General features: G+C 28.7%; 1 long non-coding RNA gene across 1 annotated transcript; it reads left to right on the top strand.

The window, feature by feature from the left end:
- Positions 1 to 209: 209 nt before the first annotated feature.
- Positions 210 to 3,200, top strand: LOC131644087 (uncharacterized). The gene is made up of 7 exons (XR_009296362.1): positions 210 to 281; positions 557 to 666; positions 807 to 893; positions 1,000 to 1,099; positions 1,290 to 1,421; positions 2,405 to 2,916; positions 3,008 to 3,200. It is a non-coding gene; the product is annotated as an uncharacterized LOC131644087 (long non-coding RNA).
- Positions 3,201 to 14,230: the final 11,030 nt, after the last annotated feature.

Below are 14,230 nucleotides of genomic sequence, written 5' to 3'. Positions count from 1 at the left end.
ACTCATCGCGCAGGTTTGGTGGATGCTGGCGAGCACAGCCGTATTGTAATTTCTTGATGGTGTGCCTAGTAATAGCTTTCATTATGCCATGGTTTTTTCATGTAAACATGTTCTAGCATCGGAATCAAACACTTATATATTTTAATGTGAGTTGCTGAACTTTTCTATTCATGTAATGGCTGTATTTTAATGTTAGTTGCAGGAGACTTAGGGAGAAGAAAGAAGCTGTAGAGCTTGAGGCAGGTCCAGAAAGGGATCAAAGAATTGTTTCTGCCTATCAGGTAATTTGGTTGGCTCTGTTCTGTTTTTGTCTTGGATTATATTTGAACTACTACTAGAGTTGTATTGTATCAAGTATGAATGACTAATATGCAAATACTGATGATAGAGATGTCGGTTAACTAACAAAATCATACAAGTTTTTTCATTAGATTTAGTCTGATTATGCTACTACCTGTTTGTATATGTTAATATTACATCTTCGGTGGTGCTTTGCAATTTTCTTAGTTTATTTGCAATTTCTATTGAGATTTATTATTGATTATCATGATTTCAGGATTTGAATTCAACCTCATTGAAGAGTAGAGGACTTTCTCCGGAGATATTGCTGCTCAAATTAAGCACAATAACAAATCTCTTCATTTCAAAGTTGATACTGAATCAAATGTACATACTCTCTCGATTTTCGAGTGCGATTTTTGAGTGTGATTTTCGATTTTGTTGATTTTAAGTTAAGTTATATATATTTTTCTACTTTGCTTAGTTGTGTTGTAATGTTGTAATATGTATATGTACATGTTCTTCAGGTGTTGACGATATTTACTCTCACAGATTTCGTGACTTCTGCTAAATCCGTTGCTTTTATTCGATTACCTGATTACAAATCCGGCAAGGTACAGAGGATTGTTTTGTATATGAGATTGGATTTCGTATTTGAAAAATAATCATAGGATTTTATAATTTTGGAGTTTTGATGATTGTGTATTTTGTTTCATGTAGATTGAAGTTCAATATCTTCATGATCATGCTGGTTTTACTACTGCTGTTGATTTGAGTCACAACCCTGCTATTGATTTTTCTGCGACAATTGGTACTCCTGGTATTCAATTTACATGTTCTGATTTATGGAATAATGAGTAGTTTATTTAGTACTCTATTCAGTTTGTAACTTGAGTGTTATGATTTATAATGAATAATTGAATGATAATAGATCTTGTATTGTTTTACCGGAGTCCGAACTGAGACTGATTACATTTTTTAATTTGTGGGTATCCTTTTATCTGATCTAGATCTTCAGGACGACTGTGAAGATATGGATTTATTGAATGGACTTAGTGAAGATATCTTAGAGCTTTCATCGTCTGGTTGAAGAGCTCGCTGTAACTTTAACTGAGTCCAACATTCAAGCAGCAAGCATGAAGGTTAGTCCACTAATCAACCATTTCTAAACATTCTTTTATAGGGTTTTTGGATACTTGTTTCAAAGAACCTGTGAGAATTGAGACACTAGTAATTTTGTAACCAGGGAAGAATAACATTCCCATTGAAGTCATAATATATTAATGTCATATAATAATAATTTTAGCTATATTTTCCATTTACATGGTTTTGATCCCAAGCTTCAAGCTTTCCCATGTGGCTCTGTATTAATGTTAAGCTTTGGTTCATAAAGTTACAAAATAAGTGCAGTTTTTTTCAACTTTGGTAAAAGTTGAAAAGAGTTCTGAATCTTAGTTTCTCGAGAATTACCATATTGCATTATCTCTTGCTTTACTTGAAGTATTAAAGAAAACACATGTTTTTATGGAGAAACTTTTGGTGATGGTAAGTTCCTGGAAAATTAAATTTGTTATTATGTTAATTCGAATGTGAATCAACTCTTCTGTGTCTTCTTACATTGTGCATAAAGTCATTTGTGTTAGTTAGTGTTTTAGTGAAATAAATGAAAGCAAGTTCAACCTGTAGAGGATAGAGAATTTTAGGTTCATGAATTTAAAAAAAAATAAAGTCACAAATATGGTGTCTTTGTGATTGATTATTTATGTGCTACAAGAAAATATGATGAAGTATATAACAATTGTAAAATAAGGATGCTCAACACCTCATAAATCGTGTCAGCTTGCACATTCGGTTTAGTGGCGGGTCCTCCCTCAAATTCATCATACACGTGTATGTATAAATTGAATTTCATAGCTTTTCTAGTCTTGCTTTGAAACTACTTTATTAGTAGCGTTTCTATTTAAGACTTTTTGGTTATGTTCATGAAACTTCAAATATGGTTCCTGTTACCTACTAGTATTAAACTACTACTTCAATAAGTACTCTTGAGCTTAAGATTTCAAGACATGCCTTGGAGAAAGAACAAGAGAAATTTTAAATTTTGGTTACTGAAATTTTTATGCAGATTCAAAGCTCATTTAAGACGAGTAGTTGCAGGATTGCTAGAGTCAAATATGAGTGCTTTCTTTTTGGTATGATGCATACTCATGCTTGTTTTTATAAAAAGTATATTATTACCTTTCTGCCTTTTGAATTGGTTGTAATAAACAAATGGTAGATAAAATAGAGATGATTGGTGCTTTATTTTTAATAAGGTGTTCTTAGACTAGATCTTAGTGTGTGTGCATGTAATTGGGGTTTGAATTGAGGTTCTTCATTTTTTCACATTGTTTGTGTTATAAATAATTTGCATGTGGCTCTAAAGTTTGAGCATAAAAGTAGTAAAGGGTGTAATTATGGACCTCATTATGAGTGGCAGGTTTACAAGTGAGTGTGCACTAATTTTTTTCCTTTCAAGGTTCAGTAGATTTATTACAGTTGTATGTAACTAAAGTCATGTTTTTGTTTGTTTGTTTGTATGTAGTGTATTAGGTGGTAGTCATGGTGTCCCACGAGTTCATTACAAAGGACGACAAGGTGATTTCTACATTATGTGTTGTGAAAGTTTTTTTAGAGGGGGGTATGGGTTTATCTCTTGATGTTTTTGTAACCTGGAATTGTTCGGCAGGTCATGGATTTCTAGCAATTAGTTATCCTTCCTATAATTGTAATATGAGTGGAGCTGATTATTGTAAAGTCTCATCATACATTTAGAAATCAAAATTCTAACAAGGAACATTTCATAATTGTTATGAAATTATGACAATAGTTATTATGAATGTAATTATACAATGTGTCTTATATACTTTATTTTACAACTTCATTTTTTGTTTTCTATTTATGACTACACACAATGATATATATATATATATAGAATTATATATATATATAATTCTATATATATATATATATATATATATATATATATATATATATATATATATATATTAAATGACATATTTATGTAATGATACAAATAAACCGTGGCTAGATAAATGGTTTAGAAAGCATAACATATAACAACGGTTTTAAATAGGTGGTCATAACCAAACCGTTGCTATATCTTGAACTAATACTGTGTCGTAAACGTTAAAATGAAACCGTGGCTTTACCATATAGCCACAGTTTTGAAGTCATGGCAAATACAAACCGCGACCTTAATCAAGCTACCTAAACCGTGGCCTAAAAAAGTCACGGTTGTAAAAAAGGCGTGGTCTATACCAAAAAACCGTGGACTTTACTTTAGGCCACGGCCGAATACTCCACAGCTGGATTTCCGTGGCCAAACCGTGGCCTCAGCGTTACGCCACAGTTATTTTGCATATAGCCTCGGTTTTCTGGTCGTGGCAGAAGACCTTTTTTTCTGTAGTGTTTATAAGACATTATAATTTGTAGTTTTGATATCCAAACATCGATCAAATTAATGTTCATGAAATTCAATTGTATTGGATCGATTTTTTTTAACTAGTGATTCATATCGAACCAAATCAAAATTTGGCAAAACTCATATGTTATTTAATTTTAAAAATATGGTAAAAAATCATAAATATTTGAAAAATTCGGTAAAATTTCCTAGATTTTTATCTAATATTATTTTTGTATATTGAATAGAAAGTTCTTATTCAAATATGATGAATTTTGTTGTTATTTGATAACGCATAAATGACAAAATACAAAATTATGTTGTCATCAATATGGGGAAGTTATTAACGGCCTTCATCTTAGGGAAATTTCCAAGGGTTTCGCTTTTCCAACTTTGCCTTTAACAAATCCAGAGTATAATGGTGATTCCAAACCGGAACAAAAAGCACAAACATAACATAGCACATTGTTGTGACCCTACTAACAACGAAGAAATATTGTGGTTAATCTTGATTTTACTATAATTTTGGAAATCTTGATTTTACAGTATTTTCAAAAAAATCGATTTTACTGTATTTTCAAAAACTCAATTTAGCTGTATTTTAGGAAAAACTCAATTTTTACTGTATTTTCAAAAATGAAGATTTTATAGTATTTTCAAAAAACTCAATCTTACTATATTCTCAATAAAAACTTGATTTTACTGTATTTTCAAAAAACATAATTTTAATGTATTTAAAAAAAACATGATTTTACTGTATTTTAGGAGAAACACGATTCTATCGTAATTGGGAAAAAACTTTATTTTATTGTTTTTTAGAAAAACTCCTTTTTTAGAATTGGTTTTTTCCTAAAATACAGTAAAATCAAGTTTTTGAAATTACAATAAAATCAAATATTTTAAAAATATTGAAAAATTGAGTTGATAAAAAATACAATAAAATTGAGTTTTTCTAAAAATACAGTAGAATTGTTTTTCTAATTACAGTAAAATCTAGTCTTTCTAAAAATACATTAAAATCATGTTTTTTTTTAAAATACATTAAAATTAGGTTTTTTGAAAATACAGTAAAATCAAGTTTTTTAAAATTATAGTAAGATCGAGTTTTTTTAAAATTACAGTAAAATCAAGTTTCTTGAAAATACATTAAAATCAAGCTTTTTTTTTTAAAATTTTGTTTTTCCTAAAATACAGTTAAATCGGGGGTTTTATAAAAATACAGTAAAATTGAGTTTTTCTAAAAATACATTAAAAAAAGAGTGTCTGTGTAGAGATTGTTGATGAAAGGGTGGACAATTTATTGACTGAAATTAGGTTAAAATCAATCCTAAATAAGAAAATAATCCAACCAAGCAGGATTCATACCCGTGACCTACTGTTTGCAAGCCTTTCCTTCTTACCAATTGTGTTATGTTATTTATATGAAATAAAAAGTCAATTAAAAGTATATGAAGCATAGACAAAGATTTTTCTATTTATTAAAATATAAATAATTTAAGAGTAAACTATTATATTTTAAAATAGACTTTAAATTTAACATTTATAAAATTCTGGATATCACTGTAAATGAACCTAAGATTTTATAAAATCCAATTTTAAAAATAATTTAGAATAGCTTGAAAAGTGCGGGAAAATTTTGGAGTACAACAAACATTCTTTGTGATATATACATGCTTTGTGATATTATTCCATGATGTTGTCTATGATATGCCTGCTAAAGATTTTCTATGCATTATGACATGTTATCACTTTGAAAAGTGATTGCATTACATGTATATGACAAATTTTTATATCATGACTAAACATATTTTCTCATCAAAGAAAAATATCTTCTATGATTCCTTATATAACAAGATCTTTTCCATACATAAATATATCTCATTACTACATGCTCTTGATATTTTGTGAGCATGTCATACATTTATAATTGTTGGGATGTTTGATATTACTACATTGATTTACCATGATATTTTAGTACACATTTTCATCTTTTACCCTCCTTTTTGATTTCGAAAAAAGAGAGAAGTATACTCTCAAGAGGATGGTTTATACTCTATCTAACTCAGGGGGAGTGACATCACTCAAAAATATGCTACTTTATTTCTTTTATCACCTCCCATGAGAGATACGTAGTCATCATCAAAAAAGGGGAGAATGTGAAACTTTGTTTTGCAGGTAATAGGTTATTGTTTTGATGATGACAATTGTAAAGAAAGATAACATTAATATGATGTCAACTGTAAAATATCAGAAAGGATAACACTCGACATAATAATGTCACAACCATTATGAAACTCAACCAATGCACTTAAGTAGTTAAAGATGTAAGCCACGAGTATGACAAAGGATTGATGAAGTTTTCAGATAAAGGCTGCTCGGACAAAGGCAAAACAAAATGATTATCAAAAGTCTCAGGAGATCTCAAGCAAGTGTCAACATTATTAATACATTAGACACATGCTTAGCAAAAGTATCCCAATTTAGTAAGTGAGTGGAACTTTTGTAAACACAAAAGTCTTTCTGTAAAAAATTAGATGGCTATAGCCGCGCGCATACACATTCACACACGCTTAAATTTTTTTTTATAAAATGTTTTGAAAAGAATAAACCTTGATAAGTATATATAAAAGTTGCATAGAAATAGATGAGAACATTTAAAAAGCTAAAAAAATACTTTTTGAATAGAACTAATCGATTATATAATTCTGGATGGATAACATTGTATCAGTTTTTCCAAAATGTTGTTTATGCATCTTGGGTGAACACAATTCATTTAGGGATAAAAATATGGGGTTGGAAGTTAAACTAGTTAAAAAAATTGGTTGGGGATTGTGTGATCAGTTCCTAATATTTAGATTGATTGAAAATCGTTAATATGGTTGAACTTTCCTGAAAGCTATTATAAAGCCTTGTTCAACCAAAGGATGAAATTCTTCAATATTGATGAACTTACCATAAGGTTCACGGTTAGCCCGTATAAAACCATTTGTTAGAAGATCAGCATGTTAAAATCTTAATAGGTTATTTTCTTATTCTGTTAAACCAAATTGTAATCAAATATTTTGTGCAGAGAAGTGTTACTGCTTCATTCTACCATTAGAAAGAAAGCTTGGTCACTTTAGTCTCAACATTTCAATGGAGAAGACGAAAACGATTATATCACCCATCTTGTACTATTATGGTTATAAGACAATCACCATTTCATAGTATAAGGAGGTTTGTGAGCTTCACCTACTCAAAGCTCTCAAGTACTTAATGGAAACCCTCAAAATCAGTTCTTGAGGAGAGTAGTAGGTCCTTTTGATTTGAGCGAACCTTTATAATTCTCCGTGTTTTTCTTCTTCCTTTAAACTCTTTAATTTTCGCACTTTATTTCAATACTTCTTTTGTATTGCTTAAACATAGATAAATATTTTTCAAATTCTGATTTCATTCTCGAAGTATTTTTTAAAGTTTTCAAAATCATATTTTTGCAAACCACACAATTCACCCCCTCTTGTATGTGTAGCCTAAAGTCCAACAAAAGAGTTAACTAACCTCAATCCCTGCATTAGTGAGTCAAATCCCATTGATGTTTAGTGGATTTGTAGGCATTATACTTAGTATATCCAATGTCTCCATGATTAGATGATTGTGTCTATAAATAACTTGGTAGACAAATGGATAGTATCATTCACTTTTTTCATATACTAGATTGTCGACTCGTGCGATGCACGAGTATTTTCGAATTGAAAAACTATGATGCTCATTAAATTGTATGTTGCATGGTTTTTATTATAATATATTTATAAAAAAAAATTACGTCAAAATATGATTATTCTTTTAAGAAAATTCATAATTTTGATAAATTATAATTTTACTACTAAATACGTGAATTTTGTGTTGTTTTACATCACTTGCTTTTTATTTTATTTTCTAATAATATTCAAAACATGATAACCATATAATTACAAATAGGTATAAAAATATTAATAGTTCAATATTTTATTTTTAAATCAAGGAAAAATATACTAATTCAAAAAAAATAAAGAATACAATGGTAATCATCAAGATCCAACCTTCCTATATACTTAATTTTTTCACTATCACATCTCCTATATATTTAATAGTTCAATATTACCAGTTTACTCAAACAACATTGAAAAACACTTAAAAGAAAATATCAAGTTTGCCAAAGCAACATTGAAGAATACTTAAAATAGAAAATATCAAATTTGCCAAAGCAATATTAAAAAAGAAAATATCTAGTTTGCCAAAGCAATATTGAAAAATACTTTAAAAAAAAATATCAAGTTTGCTATCGATCAAACATTTTATTTTTTTAATTATTTAAATTTTTTATAATATACTACCTTTTATATTAAAATTATTATCATTTGTATTAAATTTTGAAATTTAAATAATAGAAAAACTACGTAGAGTTTTTTTAATGGTGGAAAATCTACCATACCAAATAAAAGAAAAAAGGAAAATAAAAAGATGAGTTACCATGATACAAATCCTATACAATATAATATTTTAGTGAGATATTTTAATCCAATTTCTTAAAGAAATAAACACAGCATACACATAAGACAAATTTTTGTAAAATAAAATATTCAAATTTAGAAATTCATAAAAATAATTTGATTTTTTTATAAACTAATAATATTAAAAAATATTAAAGATAAACTCATCATTAAAGTGTATTAGTTAAAATTTAATAATTATTAAAATGAAATTTTATTTTATTTTATACTTACATATCATTACTAGTTATAATTTTAGTGATTATTAAAATAAAATTTATTTTTTATTTTTTTAATTAAAACCAAAACAGAAAAAATTAGAAAATTATTCAAATTATTTAAATTATTTTATGCAATACCTGAAAAAAGAACATTATTCAAATTATTTAAAACAGAAAAATTAGAAAATTTTTGTGATCATAATAGAAAAAAATTATCAAAGTTATTTACAGTTTTTAATATAATTTAAGAAAAATTTATTTAATATATTTATTTGCCGCAAATAAATTAAAATCGTATTTATATATATATTTTTATTTTTTCTCTATTATAAATTAATTATATAAAAGTTATTTAGAGTTTTTAATATAATTTAAGAAAAATTTATTTTTACATAAATAAGTTATTTCTCAAATGTTTTATATATTTAGATATTATATATTACATATTTATATAATTGTTATTATTATTTGTGATTTCATATTATATTATTATTACGATTATTATATTTATTTATTTTATTTTTTATATAGAGTTAAATTAATAAAAGTCAAAATTATAATTTTTGTTTAGATTTATTATTGATGTGGCATGTGGTAAATTTGGTTTAGAGATACTACCAAGGTGACATATGGCTAGGGTTGCCATCATGACAACCTTAGATTTATATATATTAAGATATTAAGATTAAGATTAAGATTAAGATGGGAAAATAAAGCCCTCTTGTGTTCAACTATGCCAGCAAGATAATAATTATTATATTCAATACAAATAATGATATATCACTAAATATCTTACATTCCTCTAACATATTACTCCCTCTATTTCATATTATAATTTCATATTATAAGAGAAATTTATTTTTTAGATTCATTAAATAATTAATGTATCTGGTATATATATATATATATATATATATATATATATATATATATATATATATATATATATATATATATATATATATATATATATATTTTGTAAGAAATCACACACGAGCGATAGAATCGGTGAGCAGGGAAAACTTAGTAGTAGTTGTACAGGACGTCATAAAGAGCTGTGATTGAAGAACATTGAAATGCAATTGAAGACACAAGTTTAGGAAAATATGTGATTGAAGATTATCCGCTTCTCTCTTTTTCTGTAGATAAACCATGAAATATATGAATATAAAAGTAATCCAGAAAATTTTTAATTAAAGAAACAAGACATGAATCCTATTGAAATTGAATGGCCACAAGGAAAAATAATCAAACTAAACTCAGTTTTTGGACATACATCCATCTCTTTTGGTGCAGTCTTTTTCTTGTTGGCTTCAATGCAAATGGCCTGGACAATTGAGCATAACTGATCCCGGTTTTGTTCCAGCAAGAACTACACCGATAGAGCATAACTTATTTTATGGTATAGTTTCCCAAAATAGATAAACCATTAGTGAGTCAAATCCCGCTGATGTGTACTGTAGTTTATAGGATTTATAATTAGTCTATCCAATATCTCCATGATTAGATGATTGTGTCTATAAATAACTAGGCAGACAGATGTATAGATTCATTCACTTTTTCATAGATCAGAAAATAAAGCCCTCTTGTGCTCAACTATGCAAGCAGGATACTCCCTCCGGTCTTTAATATAAGAAAAAATCTACTTTTAGATTCATTGAGGAATTAATGTATCTGAACTATATATAATCCAGATACATTAATTATTCAATGAACCTAAAAAGTAGATTTCTTCTTATATTAAGGACCAGAGGTAGTAATATTTATTAGGGTCATGCTAACGAGTACCCCAGAGGCACTCTTTAAGGATTCTAAATATAGAAAACGCTCTTTAAATAAATCAATTATTCAACTTCCAAATCATTAAATACAAGTATATTCAAACAAAAACATACTATTTATTTCTTAAAAAAGTCAATTATTTCAATTTCTAATACATTAAATACAAGTACTTCAAAACAAAAACATACCTTTTTAAATTCTTAAAGAGTGTCCCTGGGGCACTCGTTAGCATTTCCCTATTTATTATAATCAGTACCATATAATAATATATATCACTAAATATCTTACATTCCTCTAACAAATTATGTCTCCTTTCAGAGTAAGAAAATGTATTATAGACTAGTAGTATCATTATTCTTTTGGCTAAAAATGAAAACTATGTTGATTGCATTTTCCTAAAAAAAATTGTCTCAAAATGGTTAAAGTTATTCTCAATTGTAAACCATCATGCTCATCTTAGATGTTAGATAATAGAAATGCTACTTTGAGTTCTTTCTAAGTTTACCTAAGATTAGGTAATTTTCCACATGCAAAAATAGAATTTGCTAAGACTAAATTGAAGTCTTTTAATTATCCTTAACTATAACAAATAAAAAATGATTATGTAAGGGTCAATCATTGAAGTGTTCACATTTTCAAAATAAGAGACAATTTAGACATGATTTAAAATAATCTAAATTAATTACTAATAACAATTTATTGCATACGAATTATTTTTTAAATTAAAAATGACTTAGACTTTTAAAAATTCTATTTAGTTAAAAAGAATAACCCACAGCTCAAATACGTGTATTTTAAACATAACAGTTTAGTCTATTTTAAAAATATAAATAAATATATTATTATTAAATTATATTTTTTACTTTAAATTAAAATATAAAAATAAAGCTTAAATATTTTAAAAAATTTATGAAAATAAGCTGAAATTTGTTTAAGAATAACGTCATAAATTATTTTCATATGTTCTCCTAAATTAATAATCTCACAAAAATTTATGTTACGGGAAAAGATCAGTTGTTGAAATAAGTATTTTAACCTTATTTGATTTTAAATTTTTTTAGTCTATTTAAATATTTGTTGAATTATTTATTTATATATATATATATATATATTTAAATGAAATAAATTTTTAAATAGGTTAACGGGTGAAACTCAAACTTAAAAATAAAGATATGAGTACACTATATATAAGGTATAAGTTTTGAATTATTTAATAGAAAAGACTTAAAGTTTAATAAAACCCAATTTTACTCGGTCAATTCTCATTCATAAGTGGATAAAGTTGGTGAATTGATATTTGTTAATTGAGTTAGATGAATATACGCTATTGGTCTACAATTTAATTTTTAATAATGATATTTATGTGTATTTTCTCATAACGCGATTATTTTTCCGACCTGTTCCAGAAGAAGCTAAGTTCTCGTGATACAGTACTGCATGCTCTAAAAACTTCCATCTCCGCTGAAGATAATAATTTGTTGACAGAGCCTTTTGTTCTCGAGGAATTTAAAGAAGCGATTTAGTCCATGAAATCTGACAAAAGTCCTGGTCCAGATGGCTACAATCCTAAATTTTATAAACAGTACTTCTGGGATACTTGTGGGGTGGAAATCTTTACGGTTAGCTGCTCGTGGTTAGATAACGGTGTTTTTCTGCCAAGTCTAAATATGACCAACATTACACTCATTCCGAAAGGAGAGGCGCAAAATTCTGTGAAAGACTAGAGACTGGTAGCTTTGTGCAACATTCTGTATAAGGTGATTGCCAAAGTCCTTGTAAATTGCCTAAAGAAAGTATTATTCAAATGCATCTCAGATAACCAATCGACTTTCGTCTCTGGAAGATCAATTCTGGATAATGCTATGGCAGTCATTGAGGTGGTACATCATATGAAGACTAAAACAAAGGATAAGATTGGTGAGATAGATCTAAACCTTGATATCAGTAAAGCTTAAGGCAAGATTGATTGGGATTATCTTAGGGATGTCCTTATCACCCCGGGTTTCAGTCAAAAGTGGGTAGGATGGATTATGATGTGTGTGGAAACGGTTGACTATTCGGTGAATTTGAATGGTAACATGGTTGGTCCTATAGTCTCTGGCAGGGGGTTGCGGCAAGGGGACCCCTTATCTCCATATTTATTTATCCTATGTTCTAAAGGTCTCACATCACTTATAAAACAGGAAGAAGCAAAGGGAGATATTCATGGCATTAAAATTTTCAAGAACGCCCCTATCATATCCCATCTTCTTTATGCTGATGATTGTTTTCTTTTCTTCAAAGATGCACCTAATGAAGCATCTATGATGAAGAATATTTTAGCCACCTATGAAGAAGCTTCTGTTCAGACTATCAACTTGCAAAAATCTGAACTATTTTGTAGCAGAAATGTTGGGGCTGATGTTAAAGCCGCGTTGTCTGCAACATTAGGAGTTCAACAAGTGTTAGGTATGGATAAGTACCTTGGTGTTTCGTCCATGATCGCTAGAAGCAAAAAAGCAACATTCAAGTACATAAAAGACAACATTGTTGCGAGATGCAATAGGGTCATTTGTTGCACGGCCCTCGGAGCTCATTATCATTGGTGATGAGGTATATTGAAAACCATTACGAATCATTTAGTTTTCTAATGTCAATTCTGAACCGTTACGTTAATTATTTTTTACATTTTAATTTTAGACTGCTCCTACAAAACCCGTAATTAAGGGTAAAGAGATTTTATTGGAGGAGGAGTTCGTTGCATCACTAAAAGAGGTACATTTAAAGTGTTAATATATAATCTGAATCTAAAAATGCATGATTTTATAATTTACCTAAGTTATATGATTTTTAGGCACCTGCTCGGGGGTCACAACAAGTGACGCAACAAGTTCGTAGCGTACCACCCAAGGAAAAGGGTCCTCCGAAGCCAGGGCAAAAAAAGGTGGTGCTTTTGTGCCTCGATACCGGACGGCGCTAGGAACACTTGTTGATATGTCAGATTTAACGGATGGTGCTTTCCGTGAAATTAATATGGATGAAGATGTCTTTGGTATTGAATTCCTGAACAATATTGCAATAGAAGACATGCATGAGATTTTTTCGCACGACCAACTAGGCGTCGGTAATATCCACTCATACATCCGGTAATATTCACTCATCTGATATATTATTTAATTAGTTGAACAATTTATTTACACATTTCAATGAAAATAATCTAATATTTATTATGTGTTTATTTAAGGTTGTTGTATGACAAAGTGTTGCGCGGGACTGCATTGTCAAACAGATTCTGTTTCGTGTCTTCCGCCCATTGCAGGAGAATGACAATTGCTACGGAACCGGAATCAGTTAGGCAGCACTTAGTCGATAGATTCCTGTCCACCGGCAATACAGAAAGTCTGTTTCTTTGGGCGTATAATACCCGACCAGTAGGGTTAGTTTCTCATTCTTGGTTCATCTAATCTTTGTTTCTTTTGTTTTTGTTTTAATTTATAGAGCACACTGGTTGTTGCTTGCTATCAACCCTATAAGAGAAGTGGTATATTATCTGAATTCAGTAGATGGTGAGTGGACCAATTATCCGGCTATGAAGTTAATGATTAATACGTAAGTGGGATCGTTTTAAATATTCGTGTATATTTATATATCTAATTATTTGTGAGATTGATCTAAATATATGCTTTTATATTTTTGTTAGATCAATAGTAGTGTTTCGAAGTCAAAGAGACGCACAGGTATCCCGGACTAAATCAAACAACATTACTTGGATCAAAGTGCAGGTACATTAATTTTCACAATTTTGCTTATAATATTTATGCTACTTGATAAAACAAGACAACTAAAAAATCTTATTTGTTTTTCTATGTAGTGTCCGCAACAACGAAACAGTTCAGATTGCGGATACATAATTTTGAGGTTTATGAAAGAAATCGTTCAAACGAATCAATTAGAGATTCCAATCACGGTATGGATTTATAACTTAAGATAATTTCTTA

Source organism: Vicia villosa, linkage group LG1 (genome assembly GCF_029867415.1).
Source record: "Vicia villosa cultivar HV-30 ecotype Madison, WI linkage group LG1, Vvil1.0, whole genome shotgun sequence".
Classification (NCBI taxonomy): domain Eukaryota; kingdom Viridiplantae; phylum Streptophyta; class Magnoliopsida; order Fabales; family Fabaceae; genus Vicia; species Vicia villosa.
This window is presented reverse-complemented; position numbering and strand designations above follow the sequence as displayed.